At 37.2% G+C, this 17280-nt stretch overlaps 1 long non-coding RNA gene across 5 annotated transcripts in view; it reads left to right on the top strand.

Annotated features, from left to right (window-relative positions):
• LOC110352364 (uncharacterized) overlaps positions 1-17280 on the top strand; it is a 285853-nt gene that overhangs the window by 205299 nt on the left and 63274 nt on the right. Inside the window, exon 4 of one of the 5 annotated variants that reach the window (XR_005268231.2) lies at positions 10490-11228. The exons of the other annotated variants lie outside the window; for them this stretch is intronic. This is a non-coding gene — a long non-coding RNA (uncharacterized lncRNA). Of the gene's footprint in view, positions 1-10489; positions 11229-17280 lie in introns of those variants that run through there. 5 annotated transcript variants of the gene reach the window in all.

The following is a 17280-nucleotide window of genomic DNA, read 5'->3' as shown; positions in this document are numbered from 1 at the left end:
AAATATATTTAAATTCAATTCTTAGCCATGATGAAACATTTTTAAAAGCCTATGGAAGCAACTAAGATGTACTAGGTACCAGATTCTCAGACATGCTAGCCAGGTTTGGAAGTAAAACAAACTTACAAACAGGAGTGTGGAATTAATTTTAAAAGATTTACCAACTCATGAAACGAGGCAGAGAGATTTAATTAAAGTCAGCTGAGATGAGAAGTAGCTCAGATTAATCTTGGAGTCTGGATTAGTTGGTGAGTGTAGCCCTCTTGCCTGTTATTAGTTGATACTAATTTCTAGTGCTGTATTCATTTTTCATAGAGATATGCTGTGTATTGTAAAGATTTTCCACTACTTGGGGTACTTAAACATTTTTCATTTTATTTTGTATTCTGCTGATGGTTTGCAATCATCATCTAAGTCATGAGATGACTTATCCAAATTCAGAAGATAGCCCTATCAATTCTTTACCTTATGTGACTGCCTTCAAAACAAACCATTTGTAAAAGCATCCACCAAATGGAGAATACCAAGCATCAAGTATAAAAGAATTTGTGATCCTCACTGCTGCCAAAAAATCAATTATTCAAAAAGAAAAAATTGAAATAATAAGCCACTCAATTATAAAATATACATGAAAGAATGTTCAGTCACCTCAATGTTACGAGAGTAGCAAATATAAAGACTAAAACCACAGTTGGGTATAACAGTTTGGAATCCAACCAAATCCTTCGTAAGCAAGAACCAGGTTCCCTTGAAATAAGCCTTTAATGAGTGAAATGTGTTTAATGTTTCTCATGGAGTCAAATGTCATTGTCTGTCCTGGACAATGCAATTGCTTGTTCAGACTAAAGTCAAAATTTGTTCTTATTGCTTTCAAGAGTGCTTCTATCTATGCTTTATGGTATTCATCAATGTTATGATGAAAACCTATTTCGATGCCTGGACAACAATAGAAGCACTATCTCAATAACAGCTCTTTCATGAAAGCATGAATGCCAGTTTTTTAGGATTCAGAGTTGTTTGTAATGTAGGAAAAACACTAATTCTGAATGTTTTTATTATTATTATTATTTTTAATAAGTTCAAACGTTTTTTTCATTGACAGGTCATAACTTTCATTCAAAACCACCTCTCACACACACACATTAGTTTTTAACCCTCAACATCTTTTGTTCTCCTTGTAACAGATGTCTTTTGTTCATGACTTCAGCTAAAAAAAAGTCTTTTTCTTATATTTTTGAAAACAGCATTTTGTTGAAAGTTCAGTTCCCATATTTTTGCTGTTTGACATCATGAATGATGAGACCATAAGGTCTCAGCAAGGTTGACCTCTGCCATTTGTAAAACAGTTAGTCTGACCCACCTTGCTGATTTTAGCAATAATTTTCAAGGAGGAAGGCTATCTTTTGCATGTTTATGTAAATGATAAGCATTAAGGTAAGCATAAAAGATAAGCATAAATATTCTGTAACATATTTCAAGAAAATACATAAAACCAATAGGTTCTTTTGTTTCACAGACATCTCATCCTTGCTGAATCAATTTCAGCTTGGAGAAGGATATGGATAACTGAAAAAAATATAACTAAATGAAAGATTTCTACCAGAGTTACGTAAAGCAATACAGTCATTCACTTGTTCTTCTCTAGTAACTCCTGCTTCCTTATTTTTTCTTATTTGGTTTGGTAGTGTGCATATAGAGGCTGACATCTAACAGGTATGTGGGCAGGTCTGGAAATTAATAAATGCCTTTAGTCCAGAAGCTGTCAGGAAAACAGCAAGAGGCAAACTGCTAGGGATAATTCAAGTTGTAAGTTTTCTGCTGCCTGAAGAACCAGAAATGCTGTATATTAGAACCAAGTTTATACCACAAACAGAACTATTAGACTAACTACCAATTTATATTAATTGCTTTGTCCTTGTCATAGTAGCTATATTGTTAACAAAGCTTTCTGAATATATTCTGTGTATGCTTCTGTCCAATACTAATTTTGTACTATTTTATTAATACTTTCATTGCTTCCCAAGGAATTAAGGTTCAAGGTGTTTTATTTATTTATTTATTTAATGGGGTATTTCCAGATGGTGCTGAATTTCTGCATTTTTATGTTGTCACGGTTAAGCAGAAGGCAAATTTGGATTTCTGAAACCAGTATATTAATTTTTCACTATTGCTAGTCGTATTTCAAACATACTTAGACATGCTTAAGCTATGTTAACATACACGTGTATATGTACATTAATTATAGTGATTTCTCAAAGTTGCAAAGAGCTTGTGTATTTGGAATGATGTTTCCTGTTCTTCTGCCATCTCTGATTTTACCAGAGGGAATCAGCTAAAAGTAAGATGAAGGTCAGGCTTTTGTTAAAACTTAACCAGTGCTGTTGGCATGTAATTGCATACAATGGAATATATTAGAAAATAGCCTTCCCTAATATTTCTAAATTTGTTGGTGGTGGCACAGCACAATCAGGTATATCAGTATTTGTTAGACTCCATTAACAAACTTCTCAGTGACTGGTTACACTGAGATATAATAAATAGTAATAGGAGTGCCTGCCATTTTCTCAAATGATCTGCTTCCAGTGGGCATGTGAAGCACTGCTTAGCAAGATAGCCCACAGTCTGTGACTTCCATTTCATGCTTCAGTGTTTTACTGTTATGTGCACACTTAAAGTGCAACGAATGCTGCTTGTTACCACTCAAATGGTGATATAGTATAAGAGTATCTGTTAAAGAAGATTCCATTTAAACTGTGTGCTCTTCACTAAGGCCATTATACGTGTGAGTTCATTATAAGTGATAAGAGATGTGCTAACCTTGCACTTATTTTATTTTGTTCTATTTTTGATGGTGCTAAAATGAGGTTTGGCAATGCCTTAGTATCTGGGTTTAGATTCACTCTGCAGCTGGGCATTGGCCATACATGGCAACACTTTTCTTTGTTGCTCATTTGGCTACCAGACCGTCTGTCTGAACTGCTGTTCTTGGGCAGCTCCATAGGGTGGGTAAAGACTTTATCTTTCTCCTGGGGTGCATTTGATAGCCCAAGTATATGTGCCAGGCAAATTTCATAGGTAACAGGCAAAAGGGTTTTGTTAGATTCAGTTATGTCTGTGAAAAAATCTTTTTTTTTTTTTCCTTTCCTTTTTCTTTCCCCCTGCCTTCCTCCAGACACCCAGTCTTTATTATAGAAGTAGCAACTTCCAATGCAAAGGACAGATTAAGGACAGTTCCTTGAATTTTTACTAGATTTGTGTTTCTGCACTCAGGTAACTGTCCAAGAAGAAACTTTGTAATTTTAAATTTGTAAATAATTTCTCAAACTGTACTATGCCTGTCTACGATATGATGCTAGTTCTTGTTTGCCTTTAAATTAATTTGTTTATATTGCTGTGGTACAAATATTATACTTAATTGCCATCTAGACAGTATTGAATGGTGTCACTTTGCTTTTCATAAAGAGGCTATTTCTGCTTCATTTTATTCTGAGAATTGTCCTTACTTAGCCATTTTATTTATAATTGGAGAGTGAAATGATAAAAAGTGATATTACAAATATTGTAAAATCCTTTAAAAGAGAGACGGTGGTATAAATAGACATAATTGTATTGATTTGACCACAGCCCAATCTATCAGTACTTGCAGAAAGTTTACTACTTTACTGGTGCAGGGACCTGCACCAGCAGAAATCCCTATTCAGATGAGGCAGTAGCAATTTTACTATTAAAAATACTCCAAAAATCTAAGTGTAGAGTTCAAGAGCTATTGTGAGTACTCAGTATTATAAATTAAATTCAAATATAAGGCATGGAATAAAAAAAATAAATATTCTTCAGCCTTGTATCTTTGTCTCATCTGGCTCTGAAGCAGTGTGAGCTCAACTAGCTCTTTTAGTGAGCAGAAAGAAAAAGAAAGCAGTATTCTTTGAGAAAGCAGGGAATAAAAAAGTTACTGCTTTAGTTGATGTATTTAACATCAAGAACTTTTTTTAATCTCCTGCTCTGTAAAACAGTGTTACAATTGCTGTCTTATATCCTGGAACTTATTTTGAGTTCTACCTTTTTGGTGGGCTAGAGAGGCTGTGACAGAACAATGTTTGCTGTGAGCCTGAGACTCTGCATCCAGCAGAAACACAATCAGTGATTGAGGCTGGACATGAAGCAAATAATGAATGCTGCAATTAATGCTAGAAGGTATTTTGAAGTATATTAATGCAGCCCTGTAATCCAACAAGTCTTGGGAACCAAGGCCAGGAACCTCCCAAGGTGCAAGGCGAAAAGCAGAGTATTTTTGAAGTTATAACTTACTAAATACTAATTAGTATGCTAATGGCACACTATTCTCTTTCCTACTTCTGGGTCTGCTTTGCACAAAAAGGGATGTTCTTACACAAAAAGAGGGATGTGGACTGTACATGATCAATTAAAGATATTTACCCCAAATATTGTTGGTATGCCATTTGAATGTTATATGTATAATAGTCACCTTTTACTATGTATGCTTTGACTCTACATCTGTCTATCTTCAATGTACATTTTTGAAAACATCTAGCCTCTTGGTGCATCTAGGAGCACGGAGGAAATGTATGGTGACTATCTAACATGGTATGATAATTCTAATGAGCTTATTTCTTAGATATCTGTCATTCTACACCCACATATGGAGACTCACACATAATACAGCAGCCTTTTATTGCATAAAAACATTAAATATACCGTCTAAGCCCATGCGAGAAAGAATATCACTCGTCATAATAAAGGCAGTATTTTTAATTCTAGGCAGGTATTTCACAGGATTGTTTAAATATTCATCACACATATGCCTAAAATGTCAGTACATACTCTTAAAATTTCACTACTCAGGTTTTCAAGGTCCTAATTAAAATAACCATATGCAGTAGCTGATATCTTCTCATTCTATACTTAACATATTTCTGCATTATATCTGCAGTAATCTGGATCAGGCTATAAGAAAGGTGAATGACTTTTATTTCTACCTGACAAAACCCACATTACTGCTGGATGAGAAATATGTACCAGTGCCAGCTTTCTTTTCCTCCTTAGGCATGTGATGTTTTTTCCTTCAGTAATTTGTTTCTTACTGCTATTAGCTTTTAAGGCCACTTTGGCTTGAAAAAGGAGCGTCACGCTTAACATTTAATTGTAAAAGTGCAAAAGAAGAAAGACATTCTGTTATTTCAACTGTGAATCCTCTCTACATTGATACTGAAGGAGATAGAGATGGCAAAAACATACACATATGAAGCATCTCATCCCTGCTAGGCAAAATGCAGAGCTTTGTAGTATCACAAAGGACCTGACTGCAATTTGAAGATTTTCCTCTGGGATGACTGCGTTTCAAAATAAACTCAAAGCATTGTAAACTTCAGAAAGAGCTTTACAGGCTTGGTCCATGTCAGTGAGCCCTATTTGGCAGCCACAAGAAACATTTGTGGGATTTGAGGACCTGCCGTGCCATCTTAAGGGAGTAGCAGAGCTTCCAGGGAATGGTGTAGGACAGGAGGGTGAGGGAACAGCTGAACCTGCTGCCATGGTCAAAATCTGTATTAGAAAAACAAGTAAATGGTTATACCCCCAAGCCCTCTTTGCAACTCTTAGAGAGAAAATGTTTGCTTTTGATTACCTCAGATTTAATTATTTTTCAGCCATATCTCAGGCAGTCTGTCATCTCGGCAGCTCCCAAGCTATTTGGAGCAGATATAATACTGTGCAGTGTGGCACTCTGCAGTCGTAACTCACTTGGCTCTGAGCGAGTTGCCCCCAGGACTGTGCAGTTATGGTGCAGGTCCTGGGCTAATTTGACCCCAGGGAAGTGGCTGTTCTCTTTCAAGGGCTACTTCTGCAACAATGAATGGTGTTAACTAATCTGAGTGTCTCAAATTTAGCATGGCTCTGTTTGGTGTACCTGCACCCCTGGGTGCTTCTGAGATTATAGCCAAAATCTGTAAGTCTACCTGGGGACCTATAGATGCCATCTGTAGCAAATAAACGTTTTTTTGTTTGTTTGTTTGTTTGTTTGTTTTTAATGTTATCCACATATATTTAGGTCTTTGGACACTTTCAAATATTACCCAGATTATACATGTATATGTATATTTTAAGCACGTGAAAAAGATCGTTAGGATTCTATACCAGCTGAAAGATGCTTAACACCTGTCCTCTGAAACCGGTGCTGCTTCTTGCCAAGTTCATCTCTGCTGGTTTTGTCCAACTGCAGATATTGAGACTGTTCAAATTTCTAGTCAGATAACAGCAACACTGAGTTGGCTTTTATTAAAAAATAATAATGAAACCTAAATGAGGCACATAGCCAAATAGGTGACATTTTATTCAGCTAGTGACTAGCCTAGAAAAAACAATGGCTTGGGAGGTTTTAACTGCCCATTCATCTCAGTGGAGAAATCTATTTGGGAATCTGTAAAGCAACGCTGATTTAATGTGTTTGTGCCCTTCTCCTTAGCCACCTTCCCTTTATCATCCAGAAGAAGCCTTTGTTTTCTGTGCCTCAGCGTCAGCAGTCCCAGTAGCTGTAAATGTGATTATGTATCCCAAATTTGTCCACTATAAATATTATAAGAAGTGAATTATAAGTGAAATCCATGCACACTGCAAAGCCATATTGCAGTCAGTGGAGATAGTGAAAAATAAAACTAATGCAGCTCACTGATCAATATGTTCTGTGGTATCTTGCCAGAATATTTTTTCATTTTTATGGGAAATGTGCAGAATTTCCAAGCCAATATTCCAGTATATTACAGTCTGCAGTCTATGTGTGTGAGGGGCATTGAATCCTACCGTTCTATTTAGTTTTCCTTTTTGACTGTTCCCTTCTAACCCCTTATGTAATTCTTTTTTTTTTTTTTTTAAACTGGTTATGACATGTTTTCCCACTTGCTCAGCATGCCCACATTTGTTATTTTTTTCACCTAGGATGTATATATCTACTAGATGAATCTTACCGTGAATGCAAATTTTCCAAATCTTTGATTATTCCAGCCACAGGACTCTTGACCTTGTACCTTCCCCAGTGTGTTCACAGAATACACCAATAGTCTGTTGTCAGATGTGATTAATGTTACCTTTAAAAAAATGCCGAATGAGCCCTGCAGCATATTTTATGTCCAGCAGATTTATGTATAGACTGTTAACTTAGTTTTGGCCAGTCTCCCGCTGTTAATGAAGTGAAAAACAGCCTATGCTGAACAGCTTGTGTCCTGTATAGACATACCAGTCCACATATACTTCTGCCATACCATGACGTAGTAAGCTATTAGTGGGGTGGTGGTCAGCAGTTGCTCAGTGTTTGGGTCTGACTCCATTCTCAATAAATCAGAAAAAAAGGGTTTGGATTCAAATCAGTGACATGAGAGGTCAGGATCATATGGTTTCCAAATTTAACTACAGAAAAATCTATCACGCCTCTCTTCAGTGTAGGGAAAACAAAGTAATGAGCAGGTGTAACTCAGAAGCTAGCAAACGTCACCATAAATCCTGCAGCAGCTGCTATTCCCAGGAGTCAGTGTAGTCACGTAGAGAAATTGTGCTTTTGCAAAGATAAATCGATTGGTCCCCTCTGTTTCAGTACTGTTACTTATTCAGCAAGGGGAATGAGTACTAGGCATCAGAGAGGTGAGTAATGCATTTAGTAGTTGGTGATTTAAATATTAGTCCAATTGTGTGTTTTAAGCCATTTGGATTAAGTTGTCATTACTTGTTAATAGTAACTGGGCTGCTGTTGGAGGCCCTATTGTAAGGGTTGATTGCATTGTGCCTGCCAAGGAGTTTGCTGTCAGTTTGCGCCATGGCCACCAGTTTTTTGAGCAAGCTGAGTTCTTCAAGAAATGGGCTCGATCAGTCCTATCATAATGTGAGCAACAAGGAATGAGCTTGGGTGAGACCCTCCTTTTTCTCCCTGTTCTGAGGACAGCAGGCAGAGGTGCAAGAATCTGAGAGACAGAGAAGTCTGCGCCTCTTTTCTCTCAGAGCACCAGAACTGCATGCCACTTTGTGATGTCTGATTTATTAACTGGGTTTGACCTGCCTTTATTGAGTTAGTACAAGCAAAATCACGTCTGCCAGCTTCTGCCACTCTGGATGAAAGTTAATGTTTTAATGTGGGTACCTTAACCACAAACCTCCTGAATGTTTCTGTTTCATGACCTGTCCATTCACACAAATGACTCTATTACTTATTATACAGAGATTGGTTTTGCCTAATGTTTCTTTAAATATATTTGTTCATAAATGTTGTATCCAGTTCTATATCTAGTTCTCTCTATATATATATTTATATACACAGCCTGGTACAGAATCAGAGAGCTGTTGATAGCAAGCAGTACAAATATTTACGATCCAAAAAGGCAGGCAAAACATGTTGTTCTGCTGTGCTAACTTACCATTGGAAGTATGTCATGCATAGCTAAACAACAGAGCGTTAAAAGCTGAGAAAATGCTAAATGGTGTTAATAAACAGAAAGGTCCCTGAAGGCCAAAGATTCAAACAGATTTAGTCCATGAAAAATACAATCTGCATCCAGACCTCTTTACAAAAGGAGCTTTAATCCGTTAATCAGTAAGACTTAAATAATTATTTTTATTTATAAGAGCACCCAAAATGTTTAGGCTGTGTTCAGCCATATGGAGGCACAGTTTTTAAAGACGTCACTGACTTTGTAGATTCCACATGGGAAGAGGAGAGTACAAAGCAAAGCAGCCAAACATAGCCAAAAATGTGTGAGAAGGATGACTGTTAGTATGCATCATGTGCTAAGCTGGATGCTTAGAGTAAGAGTTGGTTCTAGAAAATGCACTGGATTGTGCGAACAGATCTGAATTTCATTCCCTTCTCTTCTAGCAGTATGACTGAGTCCCCGATTTTCTGCAGCTTGCTTTCTTCCTAATTCCTCTCTATTTTGTAAGCTTTCTGTAGCAAAGCCTGTTTCACACCATGTGTGTGCTTTGCTAAGTCGAATAGAAACCAGATTTCCAGTGGGGCTGTTGGTGCTCCTGTATTTCCAGTGGGAGAGCTGTCTACTTGCAGGAGCAGCGTGTGTTCTGGAAATTATATTCTATTGAAATACTGCTGGTCTAGTGTTCCCAGCCTTAATGAAAACTCTGCAAATTGGTATTTAGTGAGCACCATTTGTAGTCAGAATGAAAAATGAGTTTGGTTTGGAGTACTACAGATAGAACTAATCATAACACCACCCCACAGGGAAACCAAAACACATAAAAGTTTTAGTAAACATTCCCAACTAAAAGTTGCAAATTTGCAGACGGCAGGTAGCTGAGATTTCATAGCTGCCCTGACTGTATAATATAAGTTTTCTGTTTATTGTAATCCTAAATCCCTAGACTGTTTTGCAGAAGTCAGGCTGGTTTCTGAGTACCAGGGCCCTATCCCCCCTGCGCACTGAAGGAAAAACGGTTACATTTTAGAAGGAAAGGCAATGAAGTTTCTCATCATATGCTTGGCAAATGAAGGTGGGAGGCAGCTGGGAGTGTCGCTTTACTTTGTAAATTGAATAGAATGTAAATCTATAATAAATCAGAGAGATTTTAACCTCTTAAGTAAGGGTTGGAATTTGCATGTTCTGTCCCTCAATAATATTAGAAAGCTCCTTTTCTAGAACCTGGGAACGAGACTGAAATGAACTAGTCACGTACTGCTGGATTGGAAAATGTAAAACATCCTTCCTTCAGTTTGGCAGAGTTTTCTAGAGATGCAACAAAAGGCAAAGCATTTTTCTCAAGACTGATATCCCTCTTCAACTCTAGATATGATTTTTTTTTTTTTTTTTTTTGGTGAGTTTAACTGAAAGACCTCATTGGAAGTCATTCCATAGTTAGGAACTGAAAAATCCAATTCACCTGTTCATTGAAAAATCAAATTCATTCTGTTACTTCCTGAATGATTATTAAGTCATTGCAAAGCCCTGGGATTTCAGCTTTCATGTTAACAACACCATTACTTTTCCCTTGTTGCCAAATTCTAAGAAGCTGCCATTCTCTGATCGTAGCTGGGACTTTCTGGCATCCAGTGTCATGTTCTATCATGTGATAAATCTGCCATTTCTGCATAAAGACTGATTAAGGTTACTGTATGTAATTTCAAGTGTTTAAATGTAAACTCAAATGTGGTAGAATTTATTTTAAGTGAAAACATATCCTTAAGGTACAAGGTAAAGAGGAAAAACACAGGGATGGCATGAGGTGAAGTGCTGTGTAGACAGAATGAAAAAGAGCCTGGAAAACAGAGCTCAGAAAGGTTAAGGTAAAAGCCAATAACACATTGCACATTTTCTTTCTACAGGAATGTTTTCTTTAACTAGAAAAAACTGAGTGTGTTTCCTCTAAATCCCTTTAGAAGAATCGAAGTTCAAATTACATGAGATAAGCATTATCATGAATCGGTGCTTTGTAATAAAAAAGTAAGCTTTTTTTTTTTTTTTTTTTTTTTTTTTTGAAGAAAATGTCAACCTCTGAAGCCTCACCTCCTTCAGCAGCACTCCACCCGCTGGTACTAGCGATGGCTGGGTCACTGTGGGCACTGAATTTCAGAGGAGGAAACAGTACAGAAAAATCAGAACTGGCCAAGATCTTTAACCTGCCTCTGCCTCTTTGAGTCACAGGTTCAAATCAGCATCCAAAAGTTTACACAAAGGCTAATCACATTTTGGACTCTATCCTTAAAGCTAAAGAAGTATTTTTACTTTTATTTGAATCTTTAAGGTGCGGTTGTTTTCATGTGTCCCATAGAGCGAATAAGTGCCTCCTGTTCACATGGCTTATCAGATTTAATTAGTGTTGGTCTGTACGGATGATTTAATTAGAAAGTATGCCATGTGTGTTCCAGTCAGCATCAGTGAACTCCAAGCCTATTACTATTGTGCTTATGACTACTAATATATTATGTTGTAAATACCAATAAACTGTCTTCTGCAGAGGGTACAGGTGCGACGTGCCTGACTATGCTCGAAGAAAACTGAAGTCAGTTTTATTGCCAGATAAAATAATTTCAAGTTCCATCCCCTGAGCAGGGTAGATATGTTGTGTTATCAAGTTGTCAGAACTCCTATATGGCTTCATTTATTTTCTTTATGGAATCTGAAAGTTGTGTCTGTGTTTGCTATTGTGGCTTAGTTTCTGCATAGATCTTTAATGTATTTGTGGAGGTCTCATTGACAACAATAAAAATTAATACTGGAGTCAGTGGAATGCAAAATACCTACCTGCAAAACAGCGACTAATCCCATTCAAACAAGGAATGGAAAGTGTTTGACTGAAGAGAGTTGTGAGGGGATGGTAGCGGTAGGGGAAACTGTAATTTTGCAGGATAATAAACTAGAGGAAAAAATAGAGAACAAAAATGTTCATGGTAAAACAAGAACAGCAAGTATCTTGAATGAGTTACCCTCAATGCTACAATATGGTTTCATATAAACTTTGTGATAAAACTGCAGGAGAAAGTTGGATGTATATAGGTCCTTATGTATTTAAAGTCTGATTAAGTTTGAAATGTGTATGCAGGAACCTGATAAATGTGAGTCCCTTGTGACTGAAGGGAAGGAAGAAGGGACAGTGCCAGGAAAAAAAAAGTGAAACAGTATAATAAAGGAAAAGTAAAATGGATAAATTCTGAGATGAATAGCATTGTGCAATGAAGAAGTAAAAAAAGATGAAAAAAAAAATCAGTGAAAGGGCTCTCGAAAGTGGATTGTACTGTTGTGATATTTCCTTCAAGGCAGACAGGAAAAAATAGGGTTTGAAATTGCAGTGATCAGGTTCAGCAGATGTTTGCCGGAGTATTGCAATATTTATATAACTCTGGCTATGTGGTGATTAGGAAGGTCTTCCCAACAAACTCTTACATTAACCCCTTCATGATCTTTTTGAAAGGATGGATAAACAGTCATATAGTAAATAAAAAACTTGACCATGACTCCTGAAAATGTAAGTGAAGGAACAGAGACCACAAGTGCTATTACTTGCTTTGGACTTTGTATTCTAGTGTTTGGCAGCCCCTGGACATCTGTAAGCAGAACAATTCAAAGTGGACTGTAAAAAGAGTTGGGGTGAGGCATTTTTACAAATCACTTATTAGGGATCTGAGAATTCTAATTATATTTTTTACATGGGAGGATTTCCTTAACCTTATTCTGTGTCAGGTAATGATGGCTTCTGTTGACAGAGCACTAGAATAACTGGATTAAGAATGTGAACCGCTATACTTCTTCTCGTGTTCCATTGAATAAATATTTCCAAAGCCTGCCCAAGGTATTGCCCGATTTGGTTCCACCTGGCGTTTTGAAACACGTTTCATTTAATGTGGTTAGTATAGAATTACAATTATAAGGCCAAATGCAGAAGTGAGACTAAACTGGTGCGTAATTCACACCTCTTTCTACCATGTATGCTATGCCCTTCGGCTCGGTGCTGAGTTTGGCGTGGAGAATTTGAACAGTGTATGTGCTAGATGTTGCAATGTGTGGGGAAACCCAAACGTTGCTTGAAAATGTGCACAAATCAAAGAAAGCTGGGAATTACCTAAGAAGACCAAGTAGGCACCAATATTATTGGGGTTATTTTTAATTTCTCACTAATTTCTTTAATTTAAAAACCAATGTGACTCACTGTATTCAGATCAGTTTGCCTCAAAGTCTGCGTTCAAGAATAATATATTTCTAAATAATGTTTAGAATGATTTCATGGCTCTCCCACTTGGTTTATTTGCTAAAGAAAATAAAAATGAAAATGACTCTCTTCTCAGCTGCAAGAGTTTTAACTGCACTCCATAACCTGTCTCCCTTTAGTACTATATTACAACTGCATGCATATAGTAAAAATATTTATCAGTATTTATAGTAAAAATATTTATCATAGCACTTCTCATTCAGAAAGATCCAAAAGTACTTCATAACCTTGAAAAATTATAATAGAAACGACTTCAAGGCATGCTTTCCCCCATCATTGAAATGCAGGCAGGATGCTGGATTTGATAGAGCCATCAGCTGCTCTGATATGGCACATCCTGCGTTCCTGTGTTCTTGTAGCTGCTCTGGGGAGTGTATGCATAGAATTAGAAATGATGTATTGTACTTCCTATGTAACTTTTTGTTTGGGGTTGTTAAATATAAATCTTGCAAAGCCAATTCTGTCATAAACTTTCTATACTATAATTGTTTCTTCTAGTTGACTAGAATATTAAGTGTTTGGCTGGAAGTATTATGGGTCATTTGCAGCTGCTGGACGAGTCACACCTGCAGTCCTGACCTTCATCTAGCAATTCCCTCTTTCAACCACAAGCAAACATTTGTGGAGAGTAAAGAGATTAATGAAAACTGTCCATCACCTTTCTCTAAAGTACTAAATAATTGTTTTATAGAGTGAAATGCATTACTGGCTTTAGGTGAAGCACCTTGTCATTTTACTGACTGTTAGGATTAGGCCTCTGGTGTGAAACTGAAGGGTTCTTATTAATACATATTTCAGTGCAGCTGTGGGTACTGATGAGACACTGAATTTACTGTAGTAGTTACTGTACAGTTTCAGAATGGGGGTTTGTCCATGTCCTGAGAAGGTTATAATCCAAATAGTTGAGACAGTTAAGAAGATGTTAGTGTTTGGATAGGTTGCATACAGATGAGTTAACTCTTCCTGATACTCGCTTGTGATTTATTTATTTTTTTTTACTTCCTCTGTCTCTGTAATCTGTGTGATTGTGGGGTTAACTTTCCTGACACTTACTCCAGGAAAAAAGTAATGTAAGAGAAGATATAAAAAACTGCTAAGAAAGGCATCAATTACAGACAGTGTCAATTCATTCTTGCCGATATCAATCATCTACTCCAGGCACCTCAGAGACAGTATGCTTTGGATGTGTAGTTGTACCTCATTATTTTCCTCACTTTCCGTGGAGTTTCCTTCTGGTACAAAAAAGCTGATGCAGAAATAGCAGAATACAAATGGACACTTACACCCTTCCTGATGGCGTGACCTGCCTCTCCGTGGTATAGTTGAGCTGTAAGGGCTCAACTCATGACAATCAACAAATATAAAAATGTATCGAAACTCTGCCTGTGCTCTGAGGCACTCTATATTTTCCTGGGGGCAATTCAGAGCAGAAACAATGGATTATTGCAATTGCTCCCTATGGGAGTTTTTTAGGAAGTAGATGTATACTTGGGATTCTCAGCATGTGTAGGTTTTACCAAACTGTAGCTTCATTTAGTCAAGGATATTTCTAAATTCAGTTTTATGTACTTTCAGTTTTGCTAATGGTATTAGAGATGATTCAGGACCAACAAAGTGGTCCAAGATTCCCAAGTTTTGGGTTCAATTCTTTGTTGTGCCAAGTCACCCTTTCTAACTTTGGACAAGTCTTCTAACCTCTCTGGCTTGGATTTATCCAACCTAACTTCCGAAATTTAATGAGACACAAAGTAGTCACGCTGCTGCCTGCGGCTCCCTGAATAGTTAGTAGGCAAAGTGTGGCATTTCTTCATAGCTAATCAGCCCTCCTAAGATCTGCAGTGTACCGATCTCTTCCCCTTGAGTATACAAAAAGCCTCAAGCTTCTGTATTCTTAACTGAGGCATTTCAATTAGTTTGACTGTATTTAGGTGGTATGAAACTACTGGATTCCTTGCCTTTGCTGCTGTCTCTAAAATGAAGAATGCTTGCCTTTTCTCATCTATTTTTCCTTGTTGTTACTATCTCAGGCAAGCATTGTGTGCAACAGTGTAGGTTTTGTAATAAATAGAGCCTAAATTTCCATTCTCTAAATACTGTAGTGGTGCCCTTTAATAGCTGTGATAATATGAATAATAACAGAAGCTCTTGCTATTTGTTTGGCATCAACTGGATTACATTTCCATGGCAAAAGTATGGGGCTGTTGAATTTGCTTTAACACAAGGGAAGCTGTTAATTATGATTTTGGAATTAAATATAGCACCTTAGTCCAGTTTTAAGCTAATATATAATGGTGGCAGAGCTTCAGGTGATAGGAATCTGTCCAAGTGAATGACTGGCATGTGCACTCCATGAAAGCGGTCCTGTTCGGTGGGTATTGTTTCCCTCCCTATTAAGTAGCCTTCAGTCTCTGTTCAAACTAAGCCTCTATTCCTGCTGACGATTAATTCTTGTTACTGGGTGCTGTGTCGAGCACTTTCAAAAGATCTAAGTGCCTGAGAACATATCACCTGCCACTTTATATATGCTTTGGTCTCATGGAGATACAAGGAATAGGTGAAGCAGGTTACCTGTAGAGTTCATAAGTTTGCTGGATTTCAAGCAGTTGCATATTTCCAAGGTATCTTCTGAACATGCAAATTAAGAATCATGTTCTTTTGAACAGTTTTCAGTCTCCTCCTCTCTATTCAAGCTAGGATTCATTCAAGTAGTAGTGCTTTGTTTTTCAGAGTTCCAATTCTGAAATTTCCTGATTTCTAATTAACTCCGATTACTTAGATTTTTCTGTATCAATTTAAGTGCAAGAGTCTCTGCAATTTTCACACAATCTCATCATGCCTAAAAGCCAAAAAAGACAACACAAAAAACACAGAAAACCCAACCCCCTAACCACAATAGAAATTACAGCACTTAGACAGGTTGACACAACAAACTATTTCCTTTTCAAATGTCAGTTTCCTTCAACAAAATGATCCTAACTATGTTATTCTAAATGTTTTGTTATTGGCACTTTGCACTGATCTTTTCTACTAGTTTTTGCGGGGAGAACATAATGCCATGGCTCTCTGTGGATGCACAATGTAGAAAATGACCATTGTACCTACAGCTTTTGTCTTCAGACAAGCCTGACTTCTAGACTGTTGTCAGAAATAAATAATATGGTGGCATTTTTGCAGACTGAGCCAGAGTGATTCTCTTATTTTAACACAAAGGAGAATGACAGCTACTGCTCTCAGAAGAAAAGCTTAATCAAAGCTTAATTCACTCTTATAATTAAGTCTTCAAAATTGATACATGACACATTCAAGCATGGCATTTTTAATTTAATTAATTATCTATGAACTAAAAGAGTAACTCATAAAAAAACCAACAACAACAACAAAAAAGTACATTATGTTGAGCAAAACTTTCAGAACCATACAAAGAATTATCTGCCTGTGATGCTGCAAGAGCCCTGTACGCCCTGGAAGTTATGGCAGCACCAGAGCAGGAACAAGAATACAACCTTGTGAATGCCAGGCTGGTTTCCCTCTCTGCACTTTCTTGCAGAGGGATGTGGGGCACCCAGCTGAAGGGTGCATGGAGGAGGACTGGAACGAGATCTTGAGTAACTGTATCACGTTGAATTATCCCTGTTTAAAAAGGGCTTATGCTAGGGTTGCATCAGATATCCTTGCATGAGGGTGAATGGACCTCAGTGAGAATAATTCCTGGGGATGCATTTGTCTGTATTTTCTCATTGGCATAGTTAAACCATACATTTTATTCCTATTGCTCTGATGCTTGCCTTGCTTCCCTTTCTTACATCTTTAATATCTGTTCAAACCACAAAGTGAGTATCCAGTTAAAAAATCAAAGGTACAAATGAGCATGTGCTGTTCAGAACTGTTACTGCCTAGCATTTGTGTCCATAAATTCTCTATCTACTTTCACGTGCCTTTTATCCTGCCCCACAGCTACACTGAATATTTTAGTGCTTGTCACATCATGAAGATTATACAAGGTGGATAGTGATGGAGAGAGTATTTTAAACCAGACTGCATTTTTGATTTTCTTAGTGAACTTTATAAAACTTCATCCTTGTAAGACAAACAGCCAGACTTTGAAGTGGAGAACACTGTATGGGGTCATAGTGAAACTGTGCCTTTTTGAGAGTCATTTGGAAGCTCTTTTAGCTTACACCTCTCCAGTATAACAACTTTTGTACATCTCCAGTAGGTGTCCCCATGTGATAATTACCAAAATCAAAAATGACCTGGCATAGATGTTGCTCTACTGAATTCGGTAGAGCTAATGCATGCTCGTTCAAAGTAAATGTAGGGAGTAAGCTGTTAGGGATCAAACTGTTTCCAGTTCTCCATGTGTTTCCAATTTCAAATGCATTATTTCATGAGAAACTGAAAGAACAGCCGACAGCTGTCTGAGAAAATTCTTTTCTTCTAGATTTTGGCAAATTTCAAATGTAACTGTGCTTCTGTTGAGACGCTAGCAATATTTGGTGTTTCCTTGAATCATGTTTTCTATATTATTTAGATGTAGATGCTATGTGTAATATTGATACTTGTCTT

The sequence above is a fragment of the Anas platyrhynchos genome, chromosome 10 (assembly GCF_047663525.1).
Source record: "Anas platyrhynchos isolate ZD024472 breed Pekin duck chromosome 10, IASCAAS_PekinDuck_T2T, whole genome shotgun sequence".
In the NCBI taxonomy this organism is placed as follows: Eukaryota; Metazoa; Chordata; class Aves; order Anseriformes; family Anatidae; genus Anas; species Anas platyrhynchos.
This window is presented reverse-complemented; position numbering and strand designations above follow the sequence as displayed.